Genomic DNA, 23,106 nt, shown 5'->3' on the forward strand with positions numbered 1-23,106 from the left:
CAGTGGAGAAAATGCTATTCCAAATGGTTTTCATCGCTCACACCAAGACCTTTGTCAACTCATGCAGATAGGCTTTGTAAATGATATGCCATGCTCACTCATGTTAGCATGCAATAGAAAACACATGCACAATTGGCATTCCTACAAATGGCTCAATTCTAAATAATGAACTAGGCTCTATTGCTTGTGATATGATGATAAAACACACTAGAAACTCAAAGTTCAATCTTGCATAACCTATTTCCGGAAACTGAACTTAATCACTCTGCCCAGTTCTCAATAGCATAACCTATTTCGGGAAACTGAGCTTAATCACTTTGCCCAATTCTCAATAGCATGCCATTTCTCCTGTGGAATTTTAGCTCTGTAGATTCCCAAAGTTGAAATACCATTCCTACAGCTACCATGTCCACAGTGACCATTGCTCCATTGAATGGGCACTCAGCTTCTATTGGCATAGATCAACCCCACAATGACATTCCCAGGCATCTGTGCTTCCAATTCCAAGTCCTCATCATTTCAGTCTCCAAAATTTCAAGCTTCAACATTGATTGTGTGATTCATGTCTAACAAACCAACATTGGTTGCGAATAGTCTTTGGGGAAATGTGGCAACAACATCAAAGAAGTGTTTCAATGTTTTCCAATACATCTTCCCTTCTTTTAATGACACTTTAGATTGTAGCATCAAGTGCCTAATTCAAAAAAAATCAACAGCACTTTGAAGTCCTGCACTTGCATTTGATGTGGAACCTAGGCGTGGTGGAGACCCCATCTATAAACTCAAAGGTTTTACCAACTGGAAGAACATTCATGCATTGTACCCGCAACCACCATACCTTACAAGCTTAGAAAAACACGTATTTTGTTGGGCTTATGTTGGCACATTCGAATGTTATTGCTTCTTACGTAATCACATGCTTTACTAGCTATCTTATCAGAGACTATGAAAATGATGTCTCCATATGTTGTGTTCTCCAATGTGGCCCTATGAAGTGTTTGTAAATTTGAACCATTTCTAGATACCAAAAATTGCAACCTTCTTTCTGATGAATCCACTGTTACAACTATATATATCATCTCTCACTTGACTTGGGTCTCACCTATATATACTAACTCTACATCAATATGAATCATTCTTTGGGAGCATGTCTTGTGTATCTCTCTCATACTCTCTCTCTCTCTCAACATGGTATCAGAGCTATGGATGCGTAGCAACAACAAGGAAGATAAGTTGTTTCATTGTTTATACTTGATTGAATTCTTTGCACAAGTGATGATTTGATACATGAACTTGTTCAAATTACAAGTATTAGTTAATTTTGTCTTTAAAAACAAAACCAGGTCCAGGTGCGTAGCTCTCGTCGTGCTCTCGAATCCTGTCAAAACCGCAGCTCTCGTCATGCTCTCGAATCCTGTCAAAACCGCTTGTCAATCGGAGTTCTGGATCAAAAGTTATGACAGTTCAGGATTCAAGACAACAATTCTGCTCGAATCTGTGATTCTTTATTTAAAACTGTATTTATAATTACCGTTCGTTAATCCCCAATTACAATTTATTAATCGCTCGTCTTCGTTAATGATGTTGATTATGACAAGCAAACATCTTGCTATTTTTAGCGATGTTTTATTATCGTTCATGTTCTTTGCTCGACCAAAATAGCACTTTTCTTATATGCGTCATCTCGTCTTGCACGTTACGCCTCTCTATTTCGAGCTTTCTTTTTAGTCACTCAATACTTTTCGTCGTTCTTACGTGCATATCCCTATTTTGATTGTCATGCGTCTCAACTATGCTCGTCTTGATCATGGTTTGCAGATTCTGCGATCTCATCTTATTTGTTTTCTCTCGACATACAGGCATGGCCAATTGCGTAATTGTTAACCGATATCCGCCTGGCCAACGTTCGGTTCCCTTCTTCCAAGGACAAGGCTTTCCTGGGTGGAAAGCAAAGATGATGCTAATTCTTGAAGGTGATCCTTACTTGCTTTGTGATTCTACTAATTATGATGATCATAAACCTCCTTCACCTCCAAAGAAGATTGATGAAAATTTGGAGATCTATGTTGATCTTCCTATTGAGATAGAGCATGGATTCTATTCTATTGAATATGATGTCTTTGATGATGCGATGTCTGTCCAAGAGGATCCAATATTGTATATGGAAGCTATCAATTCGTCTCAAAGGGATCAATGGCAAGAAGCTATGCAAGCTGAGTACGATTCTTTAATCTCCAAACGTACATGGATTCTTACTGAACTCCCCCCAAATCATGTTCCTATCAAATGTAAATGGGTTTATAAAACCAAGACCAAAGCTGATGGCTCGTTTGATAAGTTCAAAGCACGACTTGTTGCAAAAGGTTACTCACAGGTTGCAGGAGTAGATTATCAAGAAACATTTTCTCCCGTTGTGCGCTCCACAACAGTTCGTATGATTTTGGCTTTTGCAACACTATTTGATCTAGAAATTCACCAAATGGATGTTAAAATGGCTTTTCTCAATGGAGATCTTGAAGAAGAAATCTATATGGAGCAACCTGAAGGTTTTATGATTGCAGGAAAGGAGCATCTTGTATGTCAGCTTCATCGTGCATTATATGGATTGAAGCAAGCCTCTTGTGCTTGGTATATTAAGATTGATCAGTTCCTCACATCTAAAGGTTTTGTTGCATGTTTTGCTGACCCAAATCTTTACATCAAAAGGGAGGACAAATATTTTATTATTCTTGCTCTATATGTTGATGATACTATTCTTGTGTCAAATAATATTGCTTTTTTGGATGCTATGAAGAAGCTTTTATCGACTGCATTTGAAATGGTGGATCTTGGTGAGATACATTCTTGTTTGGGTATTCAAGTTCAACGACACCGACAACAAGGCATTCTTCTTCTTCGCCAGACAAAGTTTATTAATGATATTGTTAAGAAGTTTGGGTTGACAAATGCTGACTGGCCAAAGACCAAGCCACTTTTACCCAGGTTAACAAGCCAACTCCTAGGAGTTGTTGCACTAAACAAGTGATTATTTCACTAATTGTTTTAATTTGACTCGACTTAGCCTTCCCTAAAATCTACAACATTGTTTGTAGTAGTCCAACTGCAAAGATTCTAAACTTCAATAAATTATACTGGGCACTAATTTGCTAAACCTAAGATAACTATGGTTTCTCCTCATCTCTCAGAGGCAGCTCCTCATAATGTTCTCCTGCCATGCTAGTGGCGGTTTATCCAGGAAATGTTTTTAATGTTTGACTTTGAAAAGGTTGTTTCAGGGATATAGATCTCCTAGATCTATTTATATATCTCCATTTAAAATTCCTTTTTATGTTTCTCCTCCTGATTAAAATTAATTCTTTTTATTTCTTTAATTTTAAACAAACATTCAAATCAAATTTTCTAAAGTACCATAAACCCCTAAATTTTAATCTCCCTTGGTAGACATTTCCCACTCCGTATATTAATTTCGTCGTTGCTTATTAGTTTTTAAATACTTAATTCATTTTGCAAATATAACGTCTTTTCCTTCTTTTCTATTATCAAACATCAACCAGAATAAAACAAGTTCTTCCATACTCTTATGGTTCACATACAACGTTCATTTTAAATCCCGTATATTCCCCTAGTTTTCTTTAAATTATCCTAGTGGCCCTCCACTCCATATATTTAAGAAGTTGATTGTAAAATGAATAACATGTAAAAATTTAATATAGATGCTGAGGCTTTTTCCCCCATGCCATCCAATCATTAAATTATTTGATTTTATTTTGGTTTTAATTTAAACTAAATTTTATAACTGCAACCTAACATTATAAATCATTATAAAGTGTTGTCAAACTTTGTATTTGTAATTTCCCATGTTTCCTAAATGTTCACACCGCATATAATCTCTCCTTTCAAAACCAAAACACTATATCTTCATTACGAGCATTTCTTAAGTAAAATATTATTAAATCATTATTTCTTTTCTTTAACCCTTACAACATAAATGCACTAACAAATCAAAGATTTTGTTTCCAATATTTCACTAAGAACCCATAGTTTATATCAATAAATAACACATCTTACGTAAAGGAAAACTATGCTTTTTCCTTAAATATAACTCTTTTCTAATTTTTAAATATAACAAAACATCTTTAAAAATCTTGATAGAAATTCAGTAAATTCCCTGACTCATAAGCTTTATAGGAAAAATATCAAAACTTATAAATTTTCAGTCATTACTTTTATAATATTTTATTTATGATCATTTTGAGTCATTTTTTAGTGTTTTCAACTATTTTTGATTTTTAATAAATAAATACCAGTTCAGATAAATACAAACAACCATGTAGCATAAGAAAACAAGTTTAAAGACATATTTTAAAAGTTATAAACTAGATAAATTATCATGCCATATCATTTATTTTAGATAAACCAGTTCGACACTTACTTGGAAAACCCGCAGGTCGTCGTCACGTCCTTGGAGACCGTGTCCTCTTGCAATCCAGCCAATGTCTATCTTCTAGCCAGTCGTTTTGATTGTGAGCTCATCAATTTTCTTTTTGCTTCCCCACAGTTTCCCCAGATGCTTCTACCTGCCCGTAGTCTCATTTTGGTTGGGTACATTGAAGCTCTGATTTGATGTTGAGGAGGAAAGCATAGCGACAATCTTCAATGACAAGAATTGGCTTCAATTTTCTTCTCTCACTCTTGTTAATTTATTTTTTAAAATCAATTTCTTAGTTGTGTTAGTGTTTTGCAAGCCTTCTTCTCTCTCTCTTCACCATGGCATCAGAATTTCAGTGCGGCCGCTGTTGTAATTACTATAACGTTCAGTAGATCGAGGTAGCCTACGCCCTCCATGGGTAAGCTCAACCCGAAGATAGTGATTATCAAAATTATAACCATCACAACCTCTGATTATTCTTGTCTTCGCGTACCCGGATGCAAGAATGTGAATATCTGTTGCGAAACTCTGAATCATCCAATTTGCGGACTGCATACTTCATATCCTTATAATTTGTATAATCCACTACACCCATTGTGCCTCCTGGATCTCGAAATACTAACACAAAACACACATCGCTTGCTTTTCTCATATGATCCTTCAGATCTTGCCAGGAAGCTAATAATGGCCATTTGGATACAATTATTCTGAAATCTGCGCGTCGAGAAACACCAAAACGGCCACTGTTGTGAAGGTCAACTCCTTCCTCCCCCAAGGGCATGTGCGTCTCCTCTCTCTCTTCTCCCAGTGTCGTACTCCTCCACCATTACCCATGCTTGTGCTTCTTGTAGATTGGCATAGCAGCCCCAACAGGCCGCAGTATGGAGTACTCTATGAGGGGGTTCATGCTCTTCAATCCGTGACAAGGAACCTCCTTCATGTAACTATACTCGGTATAGATGGGGTGGCCATAACGGCCATTGCAAAACCAGTACTCTCTCTCTCCCTTCGCTCATAGCCTTCTTCCCCTCCTTTTCATCAATCGGCGCGCATCCTTCAAGAATCCCATGCCCCCTCCTTTTACCACGACATGTCTGTAACGGTTTCCCTCTTCCATCGTATTCATTGTTTTTTCCTTTTCATTAAAGTTCTTTCTATTAAGGTTTCTTCCTATTTAGGTTCCTTCCCATTTAACTAGATATTACACTTGACCCTTACGCACTCGCTTCTTTTTAATGCATTCCCCTTTGTAAAATCCTTCTGAAAGTGTCTCACCACCTCCATCTTCCCTTCCTTCCTTCAACACACACCACCCCTAAGGCAAAGTCAAGACCCCATCCAACTTCTTTTGCAAATAAACGACTCCTCCCAGTTGTGGCTTGGAGTAGGAGTTTTTAAGAATCTCATCAAGCATACTCACATTTATGATAAGACCAACATTAAAACCTTTTCAATTCAGGTCGATTGCAAAGCCGAGGGATAGTGCACACATTATTAAGTTTATAATAATTTCATGTTGGCATTGGATTCATTATAGCAGATTGGAACTTTCAGCTCTCTATTGCATTTTCTTATTCACTACTCCTTGATCGCACTGATGCAGTGGCATTCATCTTCAGTTGAAATAAACTGTGTTTGTAATCATTCGATGTTGGCATTGTGAGTCATTATAACTGCCCTCCATGACCTAAACCATAACCTAAAACTACATAATCTGCCATGAATAACACGATTTCTAGTGACTCTAAGAATATGGATTGCATAAGCTCAAAGGACTTCATTTCTGAAATGTCCTACAGTCTCTAATTCCTGGTCTCCATAGCCTATGCCTTGCAAATGAGATATAAGAGTTTCTTGTGGTTGTACACAGGCCAAAAGATTGAATTTTGTAACGACATTTCTTGGCCAGACTGCAAGGACACGGTCTCCAAAGACAGCAACAACGAACACCGCATCTGCATTGAATTCATGTAAAAATTTAGTAATAAGGTGTCAATTGTGTACAATTTTGCCAAATTTTGCCAAAAAATTGTTGCAATAAATGGCATGTTTTAGGTGTTGTCATTCCTCCCCCACTGAAATGCGAAGCGTCCTCGCGAGCACAGCTACATCACGAACATCCAGCATCACCAACACTGCTACCACGAGCATTGCTACGCAACTTTGAAAGAAAAATATACTCTCCTCCACTTAATTGCGAAGCGTCCTCGCGAGCACAGCTACATGATCTGCAAAACCGCACATGGACAACTAGTAGACACTGGAAAAGTAGAAAAAATACTTATTTGTGTCATATTAAAGTGCAAACAATATAAATGTTTCAATGAAAAGATGTAAAAACTTGTGCAAACTAACATTCTCCCTTACTCACTCTCCCCACTGAAATGCATAACAGAGCTTCATCCATTGCATAGAATATACAAACTAGGAAACTGTCTAGAGCCGCTAAACAACAATAATCCCTCTAGGCAATAAGTTGCCACACTACTATCCTACTAAAAATATTGCTTCTGAAATAGCATCACTGATAAGGTCGTTACTTAACAAAGAACCCAAACAAGGTAAACTAATACTACAACACTAAATAGGACTCCTAAGGTTTAGCTGCTAACCATTCATGTTCTACTAGAACAACCAGCCAATGGTTCATAACTTCTCAGTTTCCAAGGCTCTTCTTTTAAGTTTATGTTTTAATGTTTTTTTTTTTAAATGTCAAAAGAGTATATACATTGATTCTCTTTCCCAAAAGGTCCCACCCCAAAGAGATACAAGGCATCGGACGCAGGGCACCCGTCAAGGAAATCCCTACAGCCTACCAGGACCTCAGAGGCGATGGTTATCTTCTTTTGGTTGTTTTTTTTTTTCAAACCCTGTAGTCTCAGGGTGTTTTTTTTTTCTTTGTTTTTCTTGCTTTATTTCTTTAAAAGAATAAATATATAGACTCTTCCGAACTTTTAATATTTGGATTGGATTTTAAGGATTGTTTTGTTGTTGTTTTTAAAGGATCAACTAAGAGCTAAGAATACATCACTTAATTGAACGGTCAAACATTTCAGCTCAACAACTTTGCTCGAGGAATCTAATCTAGCGCATAATACTAGTCACTCTGCCTAGGCAAATGATAAGCAAAGAATACTCACCAGCTCAGCATCTTTCTTCCACGCTACTCCTAGTCAAAATTTCATGGAGAGAACCTTGTTATTCAGCTATCCCACATATCGCTAGAAAAGCGACCAAAAGATAGGGGAAAACTCTATAGGATTCCTAATCGGACACCCATACAATGAAATTCACTATGTTATGCACACATGTCACCCTTTTTTTTTAATCACTCCCTAATGCTAAGTCCCATCCCATGTGAGTGGACTTCATATAGAGAATTGTGTATATATATCATTCATATTTGTTTAAAATATTTATTTATAATTCCTCTGTAATTTACTTAAGTGTTTTTTCCTTTTCTTTTTATTTTCTTCTTCGACATCTCTAATTCCATTCCATCAATTTTTTTATTCATGTATCTTTCAAAATGAATATGAAATAAAAAGTTTAGGTATGAAACAACCTTGTATGTTCGTGGATATTGCAACTCCAAGAATCAGTCAGAAACATACAACAGTGTGTAACGCAAAATCATAGTCAAATCTGCACATGAAACATACACTAGCCAGTACAATGTTAAAGGGTTAGATAAATAATAAAACTTCTCCCTGTACCAAAGAATTGTCAAATACTCATGTCACAATCGCGATCAACTAGACTGTCATAACGCTCCCACAGTATATTTCTCCACTTGATAACCATTCTTACATATAGAACTGTCCTTCTTACTAACTTAAATATCCCAAACTCCAGCACTGAAAGGAATATCCTGACCGTGCGTGCAACTAACTACCTAACTACGTGGAAAATAAAACTAAGGTGCATGAAAACCTACAGGATATCAATAACTCAAAGCATTGTATGTTTTTTTTTTAACGATATATATTTTTGTTTGTTTGTTTGGTTGTTTGTTTTTTTTTAATGTAGAATAAAAGAAAAAAAACATAAAAGACTAAGAAAACAAAATATCTAGACTAAAATCTTCAAAGTCTCTGAGATCTTCTAGTGAAAACAATAATCCTAATCCGAAATCATCACCTCCATCTAAGTCAAACCTATTAACTAAACTATCATCTATAGGATGCTCAAGAATAGCCTCTAGCGTAGACATATCAGAAGTCACAGATCCGCTATCAGGTGCATCACTAAGAACCTCCATCACATCATGGAGCGAAGCCGAAGCTGCATCATCATAGTAAGGCATAGGGGCCACTGGTAAAGCATCTAAGGAATGCCCCTCGGTCGCATCCATGTACCAACAAATATAATCCCAACATGGGCAGGGAACACTAGTCTGTAAATCATGGTAAGATGGAGTAAGGCGGTAGACAGTGGAACGATATCTCGCAAATTCTGCTTGCTCTCGGCCTACCCTAGACTGACCAGCGCCGCGCTCAGGAGAAAAAACACTATTATAATCATGACGCTGGTAGGTATAACCAATCATTTCCTGCATGGCAGTGGTACCATAGCGTCGAAAGTATGTGCGACACTGCCAACACAAGAACTGAGCACGCACAAATAAATGCCGCTGATAGGACCTACAACCAAAAGGTGGATGATACTGTAAACAAAAAATAATCACAAAGGAAGAACCACAACAGGCCTCCCCTCTCGGTGCATATAAAAACCTGTCATGCGTCTGAAAACGCGGAATATCGTAAGGTCCAGCATGAACAGGATCAGTACTATCGGCATCAATACGAGGGTAAAGCGCATCCATCCACAAAAAGGCCATACCTGCATCCCATTAAAAAAAACCCCCCAAGAAAGAAAAGACATCCAAGAGTGGATTAGACAAAATATTATTGTAACTACTAACCTAACTATACCTAGCTAGCCTAAGTCACAAAATGTTTAAGGCGCAGGCCATTAACCCTAAATATCTCATTTTCAGCATTAATATCCTGCACATCAAGAGAACCATTATCATAAACATTAATCACCTTAAAAGGTCCCAACCAACGAATTTTAAGCTTCCCAGGAAATTTATAATAACGACTGTCATAAAGTAAAACTAAATCGCCTTCTTTAAACTCCCGTACTTTAATATTTTGGTCGTGCCATGCTTTACGACGTTTTTGCATTGCTTCTAGACTTTGTAGGGCTAATAATCTTTCCTCATCCAACTTTACCAATTGTAAAATCCGTTGTTTCAAAGATTCAACCTCACCTAGTCGTAATGATAGAGCTACTCGTAAAGTGGGCAACTCTTGCTCAATAGGGAATATAGCATTAGTGCCATAAACTAAATTGAAGGGTGTATTTTGCACTGTCACCTTATAAGTAGTTCTATAGGCCCATAACGCTTCGTATAAACGTTCATCCCAATCTCGCCTGTGGGAAGCAACCGTTTTAGTTAAAATCCCACATATAATGCGATTGGTTACTTCAACCTGACCGTTAGCTCTGGGATAATAAGGTGTTGATTTGCGATGTTTAATTTTATAGATTTCCATTAACTCACTGATAAGACCATTCAAGAAATGGGAACCTCGATCACTTACTAATTCCAGTGGGCAACCAAAACGTGTAATAATATTCTCATACATAAACTTAGCCACATCAATGGCTTTATCCGTTTTAAGCGCTTTCGCTTCCACCCACTTCGTAATATAGTCAGTACAGACTAAGATATAACGATTCGATCGATATTTAGTAGGCGGATCAATTGGGCCCACAAAATCAATTCCCCATTTCTCAAAAGGTGCTAATGCTAATATAGGTGTCAAAGGCGTAGCAAAACTCTTAGAAGGACGACCAGTCCTTTGACATACATCGCATTTGCGACAATAATAATAAGTATCTTTAAATAGAGTAGGCCACCAATAACCAGCTAATAGAACTTTTCTTGCAGTCAATTCACCCTCAAAATGGCCACCACATGGCTCATCATGCAATGCCTTAAGAACCACTGATACTTCATCTTCCCTTACACAACGTCGATAGATACCTTCGCGTGGAAAAAATTTATAAAGGTAACCCCCTAATAATCCGTAGGAGCGTGATTGCATTAATATTTGACGTTTCCTGCGCTTATCGGCACCAGGTGGATATCGAGCAGTACTAAGAAAATTCGCAATATCAGCATACCATGGAACTTGTGTCTCCACAGTAAAAAGTGATGCATCCGGCAAATCATCTTCCACACCTTCCTCCTTGTCTGATGTTAATAATCGTGATAGATGATCTGCTAGCACATGAGCTCTACCAGGACGAGTAACTATTTGAAAATCAAACTCTTGGAATAACAACATCCAACGAATCACACGTCCTGAAAGTTCTGCTTTATTAAGCAAATACTTTAACGCCTCATGATCAACATATATAGTAAACTTATTCCCTAATAAATAATGACGAAATTTCTCCACCGCAAATACCATTGATAGGCATTCTTTCTCAGTGGTGGTATAATTCCTTTCTGCATCACTTAAATTTCGACTCGCATAATAAATTGGATGATCCACCTTATTATCATCTGCTTGACACAAAACAGCTCCTACAGCATACATAGATGCATCGGCATGAATATGGAATTCTTTTGTCCAATCTGGGGGTACGAGTACTGGTCCTTCAATTAACTTATGTTTAAGAAATTCAAATGCTTTCTGGCAAACACCATCCCAAATAAAAGGAGTATCCTTTCGTAGCAGATTTGTCAAAGGTGATGCCACCTTTGCAAAATCGGAAATAAATCTCCGATAATAATTTAGATGTCCTAAAAATCCACGCAATTGCTTAAGATTTGTTGGAGGTGGAAGTGCAGAAATCTTAATAATTTTAGCTGGATCCATGGCAATACCTTCTTTAGAAACGATATGCCCCAATAAGGTTCCTTTTGGTACTCCAAAAACACATTTATCGGGATTCAAGGATATACCTACTTCATCACTACGTTCAAATACTTGCGTTAGTAACTCAGGCATTTCTTTTGCCGTACCATAGACACAAAAGTCATCTAAGAAAACTTCCATCCATTGACGTAGAAAATCTTGATAAGCTGCAATCATAACTCTCTGGAATGTTGCGGGTGCATTGCACAAACCAAAAGGCATTACTCTATAAGCAAATGTACCCCATTCAGTAGTAAATGTAGTTTTAGATTGATCTTCAGGATGAATTAGTACTTGATTATAACCACTAAATCCATCCATGAAAGAATACAGCTCATGACCAGCAACCTTATCACGTACCTGATCAGTAAATGGCAAAGGAAAATGATCTTTACGTGTTTTGCTATTCAGCTTTCTATAATCGACACAAATGCGAATCTTCTTACTATTCTTCTTGGGTACTACCACAATAGGAGATACCCATTCACTGTATGCAACAGGATAAATGAATCCAGCATCTAAAAGTTTAGTAATTTCAGCTTTCACTAACTCTGCATACACAGGGTTTGTTCGTCGTTGACGTTGACATACAGGTTTTGTGCCTGGTTCTAGATCAATAAAATGCTGACATAATTCAGCTTTGATACCCTTAAGGTCCCTATATGACCAAGCAAAAGCATCAACATGCAATCGTAAGACTTCTTCGATTCTTTCACGATGTGGCGACTCCAATTGGTCTCCTAAATTTAAATATTTTCCTTCTGCCATTTTAAGCTTAACTACTTCAACTTCAGGCTCTTCAATAAATAGAGAGTCTATTCTTCGTGGCTTAATTATGGGCACATCTTCGGATATCTGCATCAATACATTTCCAAGCAGGTTATTCTTAGTACTTGATTCCAGTGCTTCTTCTCCCACATTCACAGAATTCACTAAAGGTAAAGCCCTATAAGGAATAATAGCCAGATTATCTTGCGTAGCACCATCAACTTCTACTCCATAGACATTTACTAACTCAGGAAAGGATTTTTCAGTATATCTCTTCCCATATTTATCTAAATCGCCATTATTGACATTTACATTTTTACGAGATTTCATGGTAAATGAGGTTCTTACAGAGTCAATTACGCTAGGTATCTGCTCTGAAGTACATGGATATTGAGCATGTAACCTACGGCGATATCGACGTAAAATTTCGTTATTCTTTTCTAAACATTCCTGATCATCTAAACTCCAAAACCATTGATTATCTTTAAGCTTGAGAATTAATGAATGTAGATTCTCATCCTCCTCGCCCTGAATTCGACAGCCCAAATAATGTATAACTTGTTTCAGTTCCACAAAATTTCTAGGTACTGCAGGTTCAAACCATCTAAGTTGCGGCTCTTGCCCATCCCCATAAATAGTAAAATCCATTACTCTTTCTTTTGGATGAGGCAACACCACCGCTTGCATATTGTGCAATTTAACCTTAGTAGGTTCAGATTGGACTCGTTGATAACCAATTATCGGTCCCCTAGAACAGCAATAAATCTTCTGTGCAAGTCCGGTCGAACACCTAAAAGAATGACACAACCAGGGAACATTTGTAGGGTTTTTCTCTTGAGTCTCTGGTTCAAAAGTATCCTTAGATTTATTTTTTTCCAAAAACCTATCAGTGTCTTCATGTTCTTCCCAATAATTTGTATCCATAGATAACGTTTGGTCCATCTGTAACTCACCCCTACTGAATTTAGATTTCTCTTCTTCTAAATAAAATTCTAAAAGCGAGATTTCATCTAGATATCGCCTTTCTCTAAACTGAAACTCTGCCTTTTCCTTTTGCAACTCAGTAATCTTCTTCATTGCTTCATTTACAGCAGTCAACGCTGCCTCACGCTCTACTTCCAATGCCTCTTCCAATTCTCTAATAATCCTAGCGTAATTATCATGATGTTCACGAGAAGTCTATGAGAACCTGTTAAAAGCCGAAGCTGAATCATCCTCATCCTCACGAGATAGTGGTCTTTGTAAGGGTTTGCACCTATGCCTACTTCTCCTTTCTCTTTCCTTCGCTTCTAGATGGTAGTAATAAATCCTTTTAGCTCTATCTGGCAATTGTCCAAATCCAAAGGGTAAAGCATTTTCCCCATAAGGAAGAGCTTCTAAAATCCTACTCTCAAGCATACTATTATGATTATCAGTAACATCATCTTCTCCCATACTTTCTGAAGAGGTTATTGAAATGTCAACCACATCAGATATCATTAACTCAGGCATTTCTTCCTCCTCTAATTCATCCATAGAAATCACTTCCGACCTGTTGTAAGCAAAAAATACATCTTCTTGATCATTTCCTTCTTGATCCGTAGATAATTGAAAACATGTTTCAAGCGAATCATCAGGATACTCTGCTTCCTCTGCTGAAAGCATTAAGCAGTCGAGGGTTGTATCTTCGGATGTGGATAACCACTGAGTAATATCACTATCCGAATCATTGTCAGATGAAAACGCTATAGCATACTCACCAATACCCATCTGTTCTACCTTGTGAGGCTGATGTACTATATTGACCTCTACTTTCTCTGCTCCTGCTGGGTGTGGTGTCTTAAATAACCAGGCATAAGGCCCTTCATGATCAGTCCTCTCCATTTCTGAATCATAAAACTCACTGTTGGATTTCTCATCCATTTCACTAACTGCTTCATCTCCTGAATCTTTCAAAAATCCTTTTGAAATAACTTGTATCTTAACCCTATCATCTCTAGGACCAATCACAATTGAACCTTTATACCAGTCCTGAATGCATCTTGCTTGGTATAACCAAGGTCTTCCCAACAGGACAGAATACGATGAAATATTTGTTTGCGAACGAACGATCAAATAGTTCACATGAAATCCTAATCCGGCTACTACAGATTTCACATTCCGCAGTAACCCCAAAGGAGTTACTTTCCTTTGATCAGCCACACGTAAAACAATATGAGTAGGTTCTAGATCCTTCAACCCTAATTCTTGCATAGCTTGTTCTGTCATCAAATTAACTGCTGAGCCACCATCTAACTGCACTTCATGTAGCAAGTGGCCATTAATAGTAGTATCGATAACTGGAGCTCCTGGGTCCACAAATAAATCTACTATTTTTACATCCTTAGTTGTTTTTCCTTTGGAAGAATTTTCACGGATTTTAGAAACGTTTATCTCACTCCTCTTCCTTCGACGCCGAACTAATTTATGGTAAAGCTGTTTCCGACAAACAGGCGCTATTTCTAACAATTGCCGAAGGTTAATAGTCAATGATATTTCTTCTAATGCAGCCCAAAGATCATAGGTCTTATTTACGGATTCTACATAATCTTTACTCCCTTCCTTAGGAGGAACCAATCTTTCGGGAAAAGGAGCTACTCCCACTTGAATCTTAGGATTTACTAAAGGCACAGGTAATAATGGATGGTCAAAGGAATGCTGCGGAGAATCCGATTCAAGTAGTTCTATATTAGGATCTATGTCCTTAGACTTATCCTTCACTGCTCTGTTTAATTGTGGACTCTCTTCCTCTAAACCTTGCTCCTTCTGTTGTTGCTTTTCTGCCCGAGTAATAACACCAATCATAGGGTCAGCCCTAAAGGTCACCTTACGAGGTATAAATTTTGACTTAACTCCAATATCTTTCCTTATTGTTTCTACTTCAACTAAATTTGCAGCAGACGTTGAAGGTTCGTTAGAGGTTTGTTTCCCTTTGTCAGTCATTTTATTATCCTCTCGCTTAGGACAATTCTCTTCATAGTGTCCTTCACCACTGCACCTCCTGCAAAGAGGAGTATAGTCTTGATTTTTACGCGCATTTGGACAATATGTGGCTATGTGACCTTCTTGTTGGCATCGATAACAAATTATTGGTCCCCTAGGTCTTTGTTGACCACCTTGTCCCATTGAATTACGAAAATTTCCATTATTTCTTCTAAAAGGAGAATTTCTCCCTTGATTGCCATCACTGTTGTAATTGTTTCGAGGCACTGGGGGTCTACCCTGGGTGGGCAATCCTCGTGGCCTAAAAGGTTGATTGGGTGGTCCAATCTCATAAGTCCTATTATTACGATCCATGTAATTGTAATTCGTTTGCATTGAACGAGCTTGTTGTTGCTCTTGACCTAATTTATGCCAACAATTTGTATCTAAATGACCAGTCTTGTGGCAAAAAGAGCAAAACGGTGGATGATCGGGCATTAACCTTGAAGGCGTCGGACACTCCGTAGCCACATGGCCATAACCATGACACTTACCACACCAGATATTAGATCAAGGTGGGTTTGAAGTCGAATTTCCCGACGGTTGTTGAGCACTAGATCCTTGTGTCGTTATCGAATAAATTTCCTTCAAAGGTGCTTGTACTGCAGTCATAATTTCCTCCTTTAATTTTCCTAGAGATTTCGCAATAATATCTGCTACTTTTGCTTCATCCAGAGGAGATTGAGATTGCGGCATAGAAGGCATTCCTGTCTGCATCATATAGGCTGGAATTGAAGTGTACGGATTTAAAGGTACACTCGACATGTTTGAGCTTGCGGTTACCGAGGGATTTAAAGGAACGGTCACATAAGACACGTTCTTAGGTACCCCACCTGAAGTGCTTGGGTATTCTGTCCGAGATTCTTTGAATAGATCTCTCCGTCGTTGTTGACTAAGCTGCACTTCTTCCCACCATCTAGCATGTGTTTTAGCATCTGCCAACGTAGCTGGTCGTTGTAAACTAACATGCTGATGAACTTCAGGATTAAGTCCATCAATAAACTTACGTTTTTGCGTGGGATCGTCAGGAGCAGGATTCATCTTACGAATGATCGTCTCCATGCGCTCAATATAATGTTCAACACTTTCAGTTGCTCCTTGGGACAGATAATCCAATTGAAGAGCCAATCTATCTTGAAAACCTTGTCGTCTAAATTTTTCTAGAAAAGCTCTTGATAAGGCATCATAGGTCCCTTTATGTTGAGCATCTAAATTCCCATACCATTTTGCTGCTTCATCTTTTAATGTTGCAGGGAAGATATGAAGCTTTTGGTCGTCATCTATTATCTCATTGGCGACGCAAGTCACCTCAAATCTTTGCGAATGGGCATCGGGATCTTCGTCCCATAATCCCCCGAATTGCGTGAAATCAGCTAATCTAACTGGGTTGCGAGCCATTGTTTCTCTAAATAGTAGCCCTAACCCTAAATCGTTGATAGTATCAAACCACGGAGGTTCCTGAGGTTCCTTAAATAATTGACGCAATCCGAAGTTTGACTCTAAATCCCAGTCAAAGAACAGTTCAATACTACCGACTGTAGCATTAGCTTCACTCTCCCTAGTTTCCCTAATTTGCCTACCTCTTTCCCCAGTGACACTGCTAGTACTGGAGACAACTTGATCCCATTGATATGAAGCTGCTTCACTTTCTTTCAATGGTGTTCTACCAGTTGACAAGTTAGGCTGAAGAGGTTCTACCGTTGAGTTAGACACAGCGTCTACTCCCAAATTCAGCAATGCGTTGACCCTCTCTAGCCTTTCTAATAGCCAAGCCTCTTGTCGCACTGCTCGTTCTCTAACTCGCTGATCCCTAGCTTCGTTTTGCTGCTTCCGTCTCTCTTCTGAATTCATCCACGAGTACAAAACTAGCTGTTACTGTCATACTCCAAAATTACGCTCGTTCTATTTGAAGCTATAAAATTAGGTTGTCGCTTGTATGCGCACTTAGAAGGTTCAAAATAGTCGGCAGCTCTGGGTCTATCTCCCCAAAAGGTAACTTTTCTTCTTGCTCAGGGATTAAACCTAGAATTTCAGCAACCTCTCTAACGTCTTTCGTGTCGAAAGAAATTCTTAAACCTCTGGATACACGTATCCAAGGCAACACATCATCCCACACTACTCTTCTAAACGTCCGATAAGCTGTGCGGTGATACCAATCAAAGTGGTACGATACACTGATTGTATTCATCTCTACCGCGTCTATTAACCCAAAATGTGTCGCTAGTAGAACTATGGTTTGCGCACTGTCGTTATAACCCCAGCTCCAAGAGGATAATTGTTCAACGTCCACAGTTAATTGTGGCCCAAAATATGTGCCTCCCTCTACTAACTCTGTATCTCTCGCCCTATCTAGCACTTTTCTTTGACACTCCTGGGGCAAATTAGGAAAATAGTCCCTTAGAAAAGAGACTGCGTATTCACTCATAAATAACACTTAGGATCTAAAATACCCTCGGAAGATTTATCACTCGTTCGAGCGCACTTGGCTCCCGGCAGACGCACCAAAAATGACTGGCCAAAGACCAAGCCACTTTTACCCAGGTTAACAAGCCAACTCCTAGGAGTTGTTGCACTAAACAAGTGATTATTTCACTAATTGTTTTAATTTGACTCGACTTAGCCTTCCCTAAAATCTACAACATTGTTTGTAGTAGTCCAACTGCAAAGATTCTAAACTTCAATAAATTATACTGGGCACTAATTTGCTAAACCTAAGATAACTATGGTTTCTCCTCATCTCTCAGAGGCAGCTCCTCATAATGTTCTCCTGCCATGCTAGTGGCGGTTTATCCAGGAAATGTTTTTAATGTTTGACTTTGAAAAGGTTGTTTCAGGGATATAGATCTCCTAGATCTATTTATATATCTCCATTTAAAATTCCTTTTTATGTTTCTCCTCCTGATTAAAATTAATTCTTTTTATTTCTTTAATTTTAAACAAACATTCAAATCAAATTTTCTAAAGTACCATAAACCCCTAAATTTTAATCTCCCTTGGTAGACATTTCCCACTCCGTATATTAATTTCGTCGTTGCTTATTAGTTTTTAAATACTTAATTCATTTTGCAAATATAACGTCTTTTCCTTCTTTTCTATTATCAAACATCAACCAGAATAAAACAAGTTCTTCCATACTCTTATGGTTCACATACAACGTTCATTTTAAATCCCGTATATTCCCCTAGTTTTCTTTAAATTATCCTAGTGGCCCTCCACTCCATATATTTAAGAAGTTGATTGTAAAATGAATAACATGTAAAAATTTAATATAGATGCTGAGGCTTTTTCCCCCATGCCATCCAATCATTAAATTATTTGATTTTATTTTGGTTTTAATTTAAACTAAATTTTATAACTGCAACCTAACATTATAAATCATTATAAAGTGTTGTCAAACTTTGTATTTGTAATTTCCCATGTTTCCTAAATGTTCACACCGCATATAATCTCTCCTTTCAAAACCAAAACACTATATCTTCATTACGAGCATTTCTTAAGTAAAATATTATTAAATCATTATTTCTTTTCTTTAACCCTTACAACATAAATGCACTAACAAATCAAAGATTTTGTTTCCAATATTTCACTAAGAACCCATAGTTTATATCAATAAATAACACATCTTACGTAAAGGAAAACTATGCTTTTTCCTTAAATATAACTCTTTTCTAATTTTTAAATATAACAAAACATCTTTAAAAATCTTGATAGAAATTCAGTAAATTCCCTGACTCATAAGCTTTATAGGAAAAATATCAAAACTTATAAATTTTCAGTCATTACTTTTATAATATTTTATTTATGATCATTTTGAGTCATTTTTTAGTGTTTTCAACTATTTTTGATTTTTAATAAATAAATACCAGTTCAGATAAATACAAACAACCATGTAGCATAAGAAAACAAGTTTAAAGACATATTTTAAAAGTTATAAACTAGATAAATTATCATGCCATATCATTTATTTTAGATAAACCAGTTCGACACTTACTTGGAAAACCCGCAGGTCGTCGTCACGTCCTTGGAGACCGTGTCCTCTTGCAATCCAGCCAATGTCTATCTTCTAGCCAGTTGTTTTGATTGTGAGCTCATCAATTTTCTTTTTGCTTCCCCACAGTTTCCCCAGATGCTTCTACCTGCCCGTAGTCTCATTTTGGTTGGGTACATTGAAGCTCTGATTTGATGTTGAGGAGGAAAGCATAGCGACAATCTTCAATGACAAGAATTGGCTTCAATTTTCTTCTCTCACTCTTGTTAATTTATTTTTTAAAATCAATTTCTTAGTTGTGTTAGTGTTTTGCAAGCCTTCTTCTCTCTCTCTTCACCATGGCATCAGAATTTCAGTGCGGCCGCTGTTGTAATTACTATAACGTTCAGTAGATCGAGGTAGCCTACGCCCTCCATGGGTAAGCTCAACCCGAAGATAGTGATTATCAAAATTATAACCATCACAACCTCTGATTATTCTTGTCTTCGCGTACCCGGATGCAAGAATGTGAATATCTGTTGCGAAACTCTGAATCATCCAATTTGCGGACTGCATACTTCATATCCTTATAATTTGTATAATCCACTACACCCATTGTGCCTCCTGGATCTCGAAATACTAACACAAAACACACATCGCTTGCTTTTCTCATATGATCCTTCAGATCTTGCCAGGAAGCTAATAATGGCCATTTGGATACAATTATTCTGAAATCTGCGCGTCGAGAAACACCAAAACGGCCACTATTGTGAAGGTCAACTCCTTCCTCCCCCAAGGGCATGTGCGTCTCCTCTCTCTCTTCTCCCAATGTCGTACTCCTCCGCCATTACCCATGCTTGTGCTTCTTGTAGATTGGCATAGCAGCCCCAACAGGCCGCAGTATGGAGTACTCTATGAGGGGGTTCGTGCTCTTCAATCCGTGACAAGGAACCTCCTTCATGTAACTATACTCGGTATAGATGGGGTGGCCATAACGGCCATTGCAAAACCAGTACTCTCTCTCTCCCTTCGCTGATAGCCTTCTTCCCCTCCTTTTCATCAATCGGCGCGCATCCTTCAAGAATCCCATGCCCCCTCCTTTTACCACGACATGTCTGTAACGGTTTCCCTCTTCCATCGTATTCATTGTTTTTTCCTTTTCATTAAAGTTCTTTCTATTAAGGTTTCTTCCTATTTAGGTTCCTTCCCATTTAACTAGATATTACACTTGACCCTTACGCACTCGCTTCTTTTTAATGCATTCCCCTTTGTAAAATCCTTCTGAAAGCGTCTCACCACCTCCATCTTCCCTTCCTTCCTTCAACACACACCACCCCTAAGGCAAAGTCAAGACCCCATCCAACTTCTTTTGCAAATAAACGACTCCTCCCAGTTGTGGCTTGGAGTAGGAGTTTTTAAGAATCTCATCAAGCATACTCACATTTACGATAAGACCAACATTAAAACCTTTTCAATTCAGGTCGATTGCAAAGCCGAGGGATAGTGCACACATTATTAAGTTTATAATAATTTCATGTTGGCATTGGATTCATTATAGCAGATTGGAACTTTCAGCTCTCTATTGCATTTTCTTATTCACTACTCCTTGATCGCACTGATGCAGTGGCATTCATCTTCAGTTGAAATAAACTGTGTTTGTAATCATTCGATGTTGGCATTGTGAGTCATTATAACTGCCCTCCATGACCTAAACCATAACCTAAAACTACATAATCTGCCATGAATAACACGATTTCTAGTGACTCTAAGAATATGGATTGCATAAGCTCAAAGGACTTCATTTCTGCAATGTCCTACAGTCTCTAATTCCTGGTCTCCATAGCCTATGCCTTGCAAATGAGATATAAGAGTTTCTTGTGGTTGTACACAGGCCAAAAGATTGAATTTTGTAACGACATTTCTTGGCCAGACTGCAAGGACACGGTCTCCAAAGACAGCAACAACGAACACCGCATCTGCATTGAATTCATGTAAAAATTTAGTAATAAGGTGTCAATTGTGTACAATTTTGCCAAATTTTGCCAAAAAATTGTTGCAATAAATGGCATGTTTTAGGTGTTGTCAAATGCGCACTCTGCCAACACTCCCATTCTTTCAAGCTCTACCAAGGGTACATCTACAACACGCAATGAAGATTCAACCATTCATCAACCTTTTGCTAATCTTGTTGGTTGTCTTCAATTTATTGGTTTAAACACAAGACCATATATTTTATTTGTAGCTAATTTTTTGGGACAGTATCTTTCTTCCCCTTCCACTATTCATTGGAGTGCTGCAAAACATATTTTTAAGTACCTCAAGGGTACTAAGGAATTTGGTCTTATTTATCGTCGTCGAGAGGATTATTCTTTATCTTCTTCAACTTCTCTTGACCTTATTGGATATACAGACGCTGATTGGGCAAGTTCACACTTATCCATGAGATCTACAAGTGGGAATTGTTTCTTTGTAAATGGATGTTTGGTTTCTTGGTCCAGCAAGAAACAACGATGTGTTGCGGTTTCTACAACTGAAGCCAAATATGTTGCTGCATCATTAGTAGCTCGCGAGCTAGTTCGGCTTCGACAACTACTTGTAGATTTGGGACATCCTTCATCATCTAGTACACCTCTTCGATGCAATAACCAAAGTTCTATTAGTCTTACCAAAGACTATATACAACATAGTAAATCAAAGCATATTGCTATTCATTATCATTATGTTCGACATGAAGTCAAGAAAGGTTCCATTATGGTGGAGCATTGTCCTAGTGATCAAATGGTTGCAGACATCTTCACAAAAGCTCTTAGTGAAGCTCGCTTTAGCTCATTAAGACATGCACTTGGTATTGTTCCAAGTTCTTGTCTCACTGATTGAGGCATGTATCATTGTATTCAAGAAAACTTTATAGTAAATCATTTTTGTATCGTAGGTATGTGTAGGGGCTCGAGTTTTTCCCTTGTTCTCCCCAAGGGTTTTTTCACTCGCAGCCAGAGACCTTTGTTTGAGTGGGGATGTTACAACTATATATATCATCTCTCACTTGACTTGGGTCTCACCTATATATACTAACTCTACATCAATATGAATCATTCTTTGGGAGCATGTCTTGTGTATCTCTCTCGTACTCTCTCTCTCTCTTAACATACACTTCTATCCAAGAATCATTGGAAGCATAACTATCTCCCTTAGTGATGTCTTAATGCTCTTTGAACCAATATCCACAAAGCTACAATAAAAACAAAGCCATACACCATAGCAACCATAGTCTGGATCAACTAATTGGCCACTTTACTCACAATTGATTAAAAATATTTCAAGTGATGGTATTCAAAAATGTGTTGTTCATCATCTAGTCTTTCCAAGATCTTAATGTTGATTGTTGCAGGTAGGCCTGAAACAACATACACCTCTCTAACACTACCTTCTTGGATCTCCCCATGCTGCACAAAAGCCCTCTTTCTTCATTGTCTTGACTGCCTTACTGATTCTAGGACAAAAGTACCCATCTTTCACATAAAATTCCACTCCCTCTTTAGGGGTAGTGAAGATAACCCACCATCCTTGTAGATATCCTTCACATAGCCCATGATATCAATTCCACATCAAAGGTAAGGATGGCATTTGGTGGAATGGTTGGGGGTGCACCAGTTTCACCATAGGCAAGCTCAAGGAAATAATGAAAATAGTTTGATCACCACTCTTCTACGAATTGTAGTATATCTAGTGCTGCTAGGACAAACTCAAACCACTTCCTATTCAAGTTTTCTTTTGGTGAAGTCCTTTTTCTTGGAACAGATCAACCAGTAGGTCTTAGTCTTCTTGGTTGTTCTGATCGATCAATAACTGCTCTTGAAGGTGTAGCTATGGAACTGGAGGACTCTTTTAAATTGGGTACAAATCCTTATGAGGTTTTCCATGATGTCATTTGGGCCCTAATACTAATTGGGGCTAAGCCACATGGACTAGGAATGGAGCGAGCGGATTTTCTTGTCATCAACAAAAAA

At 38.0% G+C, this 23,106-nt stretch overlaps 1 pseudogene; it reads right to left on the bottom strand.

Annotated features, from left to right (window-relative positions):
- Positions 1 to 19,580: 19,580 nt before the first annotated feature.
- On the bottom strand, positions 19,581 to 19,901 carry LOC148034035 (serine/arginine-rich splicing factor SR34A pseudogene; annotated as a pseudogene).
- Positions 19,902 to 23,106: the final 3,205 nt, after the last annotated feature.

Source organism: Lygodium microphyllum, chromosome 7, assembly GCF_053477565.2.
Source record: "Lygodium microphyllum isolate KBCC chromosome 7, Lygodium_microphyllum_v1.1.10, whole genome shotgun sequence".
Taxonomy (NCBI): Eukaryota; Viridiplantae; Streptophyta; class Polypodiopsida; order Schizaeales; family Lygodiaceae; genus Lygodium; species Lygodium microphyllum.